The sequence below is a fragment of the Triticum urartu genome, chromosome 2A (assembly GCF_056163025.1).
Source record: "Triticum urartu cultivar PI428250 chromosome 2A, HENAU_Tu73, whole genome shotgun sequence".
In the NCBI taxonomy this organism is placed as follows: Eukaryota; Viridiplantae; Streptophyta; class Magnoliopsida; order Poales; family Poaceae; genus Triticum; species Triticum urartu.
In genome coordinates this window covers 763,318,591-763,325,055 of record NC_141874.1, presented here as the reverse complement: position 1 = coordinate 763,325,055, position 6,465 = coordinate 763,318,591, and positions in this window count along the sequence as shown.

The following is a 6,465-nucleotide window of genomic DNA, read 5'->3' as shown; positions in this document are numbered from 1 at the left end:
GGGTTTTCAAATTTTGTTCTGAAAATTTAAAATATGTTCGTTCTTTGAAATTTTGTGCACAAATTCAAAAAATGTTCGTTCTTTGCAAATTTCTTCGTAAATTCAAAAACAGTTTGCATTTTATGTTTTTGTTCACAAATTCAAAGTTGTTTGTATTTGCAAGTTTTAAAAATGTTAGGCAATTGCAAGAAATGTTCCAGCTTTCCAAATTTGTATGTTCTTGTTTTCATTTTTTCCGCATATTCAATAAATGTTCTGGAATTTTAAAAAATGTACAATATTTTGTTTTTTATCCAGAAATTCAAAAAATGTTCGCACTTTTCTAAAAAAATCACATCATCACAATGCTCATGTTTTTCAGAATTTGTTCAAAAATTCAAAAAGTGGTCACGTTTTTAATAAAATATTCGTATTTTCAAAAAAAATGTCGCAGGAGGTCCTCGGTTCGACCCCTTACACGGACTGTAGTTTTGGGGTTTTTTTTGTGAATTATTGTCTAATTTTCTCGCTGTCATATCTTTCTTTAAGTGTCCCGCTGCAACTCTAACACGGGAGCACTAGTAGAAAAAGGGGCAAACGTGAAGCACATTAGTGCCGGTTTGAATTTGAGTCGGCACTAATGGTACCATTAGTGACGGTTCGAACGGCTATGCATTAATGCCGGTTCGTGTTGAACCTTTAGTACCGGTTCATGCCACGAACCGGTACTAAAGGGGTGATGGCAGGCTAGCGTCAGGCCGGGGCCCCACGATCACCTTTAGTACCGGTTCGTGGCACAAATTGGTACTAAAGGGAAACTTTAGTACCGATTTGTGCCACGAACCGGTACTAAAGGGGTCTGACCTATAGTACCGGTTTGTGACACAAACCGGCACTATAGGGCAATTTTCAAACTCTACCCCCCCCCCCCCCCCCCGGGGTGTCGCCATTTCAGTTCTGAAAAAAATCAAAAGAAAATGATAAAAACTTTAAAAAATAAAATCCTTCTAGAGGTAGTTATATTACTACATCTACTTGTTAGGAAAATTTAAAAACTTAAATTTGGACATGTTTTGCAAAAAGTGTAGGGAAAATGTAAAACGTCTATAACTTTTGCATACGATGTCGGCAAAAACCGTATAATATATCAAAAAAATTAGCACGAAAATTCGTATCCGATGGAGACCGCTTACGGCCTGTTTGAAATTTTTTAGAATCCTCAAATTCCAAAACGAAAAAAAGATATGGTCAAATTTTAGTTTTTTTAAAAAAAATTGGTTAAATCTGGTCAAACTACTTATTCAAGAAGTATTAATGTTACCACATAATTATTCAAGAATATTAGTTTTACTAAATAATTATTTCATTTTCTAAAATTTTGGTCAAATCTGGTCAAACTGTGGTCAAACTATGGTCAAACTTATTCAAGAAATATTAGTGTTACTAAATAATTACTATTTTTTAGAATAATAGTTTCAAACTCAAACGGTGAAACGTGTGACCTAATGCTCAAGCTAAACTGCTGAGGGTTAATAGGATTAACAGCTTACATTTGTCAGGAAAACAATAAGTGCAGACTTGGAATGTAGGGGGAATAGAACTCCGAAGTTAAGCGTGCTCAAGCTGGGGGAGTGAGAGGATGGGTGACTGGCCGGGAAGTCAGGTGATTTGGAATGAGTGATCCACACTTGAGCAGTTAACAGAGGTGATTAGAGACTAAATCATCAAATTAAAAATCAAAAAAAAATCAAATTTTTTCCCAAAATTTTCAAAAAAAAATTCAAAAAAAAAAACCTTTAGTACCGGTTGGTAACACCAGCCGATACTAAAGGTCCCCCATACCAGGGCACGAGCTCACGCCACGTGGTGACACTTTAGCGCCGGTTCGTGCCGAACCGGTACTAAAGGGGGGGGCTTTAGTGCCCACCCCCTATAACCGGCACTAAAGGTTCTTACGAACCGGTGCTAAAGCTCCGTTTTCTACTAGTGGAGGCCCTCAGTCCAAGTGGCTTGCACGGCACACTAATCACTATGAAGTGGCGGGTTTGAGTTTCCAGGCAAGCGCGATTGTAATTGTTGCATTTTTTTCATCTCGCGAACGTGCCTCCGCGTGCCACTGAAAATCGGCCGGCCCAGGTTAGACGCCCCCGTGCGAAAAGCCGGCACTTTTCCGAAAACAACGGCATATAGGAGGTACAAGAGCTATTTCACTCTTTGAGAGCCAGACGGGGACGAACCCTATCGCGTGGAAGCCCTCCAGTATTGGGCCGGCCCACCAGCGCTGAGGCAATGCTGGTAGCCACCGCGCTGTCATTGAGTTCTTGTCCAATATGTAGGACGCGACCTACTTGACTAAAACAAAGCCGTTCTTCATACTGATTCGTTCTTTCCCCTGTTTTCTTCCTCTTTTTTTTCTTTACTGTACCACTAGCGTCGTTGAGTTTTTCTGTTTCTGCCGATTATTTGAGTAGGCAGTTTGATTTTTCTGTTTTACCTTTTTACCTTTTTTTTTCTTTTCTTTCTTCATGTTCTTCTGTGTTATTCGGTTTGTCTTCTTCTTCTTCTTTTTTGCTTTTTTTGTTCTTTTTCTTTTTTCTTCTCTTTTTTTTGTTTTTCTCATTCTTTTTTATTCTTTTGTTTCTTCGGGCATCAATTCTTTCTTGGTTTTCTTTTCTTTTTTCATACATGTTAGAATCGTTTTTTGTAACAAGTGATCAACACTTTTTGTATACTTGTTCAACATTTTTCATTTGTCTGAACGCTACTTCAACATTTTTCACATACTTGTTCAAGATTTTAATAGTTATTCAATATATTTTTCAAATGCTTGTTCGACATTGTTAATACTTATTCAACATTTTCAAGTACTTGTTCAACATTTTTTATATACTTGTTCATTCAACATTTTTTCATACCTATTCAACATTTTAGAAATACTTATTCAACATTTTCAATACTTAATCAACATTTTTAAATACTTGTTTAACATATTTTATATTATATTTTTTCAACTTTTTTCATATACTCGTTAATATTTTTTAATACCTATTCGAAAATTTTCAAATAATTGTTCAACATTTTTAATACTTATTCAACATTTCAAACACTTGTTTAATATTTTCAAACACTTTTTCAATATTTTTAATACTTATTCAACATTTTCAAACACTTGTTTAATATTTTCAAACACTTGTTTAATATTTTCAAACACTTGTTCAATATTTTTAATACTTATTCAACATTTTTAAACACTTATTCAACATTTTTTCAAATGTTTTGTAAAGAGTGTTTTTTTGTAGTACACACACACACATATACTCCTATATATTTATGTATATTATTTTACAGCATAAAGAAAAGTACAAAAATGAAAACAGAATGCAGAAAAAATCATGTTGTGGCTCCCGCGCGGCTGGGCCTGGCCCGTCTGAGGCTCGCCCCGACGCGAGCGCATCCTCCTGTCTCGCTTAAAGCGAGACATAGGGGCGCCCTATAGGAGGTCCCGTCTCTGTATCATTTTCGGCAGCAATTAGCCATAAACCCATTTGGTTTTCTCTTAGTTGGGCCGCAGCAGGCCACACGCTCGTGCGAATCGATCGGTAGCTCATCATTGGCTCCCGACTGTTCTTTTGCGTGCGCCTACGGCCGGAGGCGGCAGGGGAGTTATGGCGGCGACCCCTCCGATGTGATTTTTACTCCGGTGGAGGTGGATGGTGGCTCGTCGGCGCTAGTTAGCAGTATCCAAGCGGCAAGCAGCAGATCGGCGACGGCACGCTGCTACTAGGTGAGCTTCCTCCGCTAATTTTACCGAGAAAATTACGCAATTGAAGGCCGATTGTAGCCATTTATAGTTAGACTTGTTGACACTACTCCCTCCATCACATATTAAAGGACGTACCTCACATCTCTCTAGGCGCAAGATCGCTAGCGACTGGCAGGAATAAATGATGCACTGGAGCTGCGGTAGTTAAGGATATGTGCCTAATTAATCGCCAAACAAACGCATAGTAACCTCCTCGTCCAATAAAAGGCCTCGCACAGCCATGCATGCAAACAAAACCGATTCACACCTCCACCTAAAGTTTCAGTTCGCACCATGCATGCGCACCAGGAAGGCAAGCGGAAGGAGTAATTTCAGCGGGCTAATTAATGACCTGCGCCCTATTTTCCTTTAATTGTGAAAAAAATTGGTTTTGGAGATATACCCTTTAAACTGTGATGGAGGGAGTACAAGAAATTCACAAGCGAAACTTTTAGTGTATACTATTAGGGATCAGGAACTGATCCTGGCCATTCTTGAGATCTTAATATGTCTGCTTGAGATCTTAATGTGAATTCAAGCTGTTCTCGTACAGGATATACGAAAACTCTGAACTGAACTAATAACAGATCAGCTCACTGCAGATGAAGAAAATTAATAGGCATTTGTAGCACTAGAAAAAAGAAAAGTTATGCAACCAATTAAAAAAAACTGACTTCACCTTCAGCAGTCATTGGGGCAGCAGTGGCGCCGGGTAAAGAAGCCAGCAGTACATCATAAAGAAGTAAAGTACAGTAGTAAATAGTATTAAGCTACTCATTTGGCATGATAGTGAAATTAAATAGTTCATCATGAGCTAGCTAGCTTTCAAGCAGTAAAACTGAGGAGCTCAGAAATTGAATGGTTCCTGAACCGAGGAAAGCAAGAACAGAATAGGGGATACAGAATTTGGTTTTACAAGAATAAAAAAAAGACAGTCCGGTGCACGTAAACTCGAACCCATGACCAGGCAACAACTTTACCGCTGCGCCAAGGCTCCCCTTTTTAATTTTACAAGAATGTAGACAAGTATTCAACACAACAATATGGAATGGAAATAGGTCCGTTGAGTTCGACGCACACCGGGAAAACCCTCTAGTTACATTCTTCAGGAACATAACCTAAGGGACAAAAAACCTGGCACGCCGCCAAACTAGCCTTGTTAGGGCATCTCCAGCCGCGCCCCCAACAGGCCCCCCAGTCCACTTTTTCGGCGCCGGCGCCGAAAAAACGGCCCAGTCGCGCCCCCTGGACGCCGAAAATCGCCGGTTCGGATCTTTTTTCCGCCCGACGGTCATAGGCCAAACCCCGCGCGCTGGGGAGCAGTTGGGGGCTCCGGCGCTAGGGAAAAGCACGCCTGGCCCACACCGACAGGGGAAAAGTCAAGGTTTTCTTCCCCCGACTCGCCTCGCACCCCCCGCGCCCTCGGCCACCACTAGCTATATCCCGGCGACGGCCGCCGCCCTACTCCGCTAGATAGCCATTCCCCGCCGGAAAATAGCAGCGCTTCGCCGCGGCAGCCCCTCCCATAGCAGCTGGGCGTTTCCGGCCGCCGTTTCCGGCCGCGGAGGCGCGGTTAGCCGTGGGTACACGCCCACCGAGTGCAAGGTGTTCGGCGTTTTGCCTGACTCGGCGATGGACTCGGATGACGAGGAAGAGCTCGCCGCACTGCTGGAGAAGGAAGCCGCGGCCGACGTCCAGGAAGAAGAGCATCTCATGGTGCTCGCCGCCCTCGCCCAGCTGCTGGCGAGCAATGAAAAGCCGCGGCGAGGTGGCTTGGCGCCGGGGCGGGTGAAAGCAAAGAACCGGCATCGTCTCGAAGGCTACTGCATGCTCTACTCCGACTACTTCGCCGATGCTCCACTTCATGGCGAGAAAACATTTCGGCGCTGTTATCGGATGAGCCGAAAGCTCTTCCTCAGGATTGTGAATTCCATCCAGGAGTTCGACAACTACTTCAAGTGAAAGATGGATTGCACCGGCGCTCTTGGATTCACCTCCATCCAGAAGTGCACGACAGCGATGAGGATGCTTGCATATGGAGCTCCCAGTGATTCACTCGACGACTCTGGGCGCATGGCAGAGTTCACCAGCATAGAGTGTTTCTACAAGTTCTGTCGGGCAGTGGTGGCAGTGTTTGGGCCACAATACTTGATAACACCCAATGCGGAAGACACTGCTCGGATCCTAGCCCAGAATGCAGCAAGAGGATTTCCTGGGATGCTTGGAAGCATCGACTGCATGCATTGGAAATGGAAGAATTGCCCATTTGGTTGGCAGGGGATGTACAAAGGCGCCTAAGGCGGTTGCAGTGTGGTGCTTGAGGCGGTAGCCACACAGGACCTCTGGATTTGGAACTCCTTCTTTGGTATGCCAGGAACTCACAATGACATCAACGTGCTGCAGTGCTCTCCTGTTTTTGCCAAGCTCGTTGAGGGCCATTCTCCTCCGGTGAACTTCGAGATCAATGGGCACCAACACAACAAGGGGTACTACCTAGCAGATAGCATCTATCCGAGATGGTCGACATTTGTGAAGACGATCTCAAACCCTGCGGCAGGAGGCAAGAACGCCTGGTTTGCGAAAGTTCAGGAGGCTTGCAGGAAGGATGTCGAGCGGGCATTTGGTGTGCTCCAATCTTGATTCGCTGTTGTTCGGTACCCCGCTCAGACCTGGTCCAAAGATCA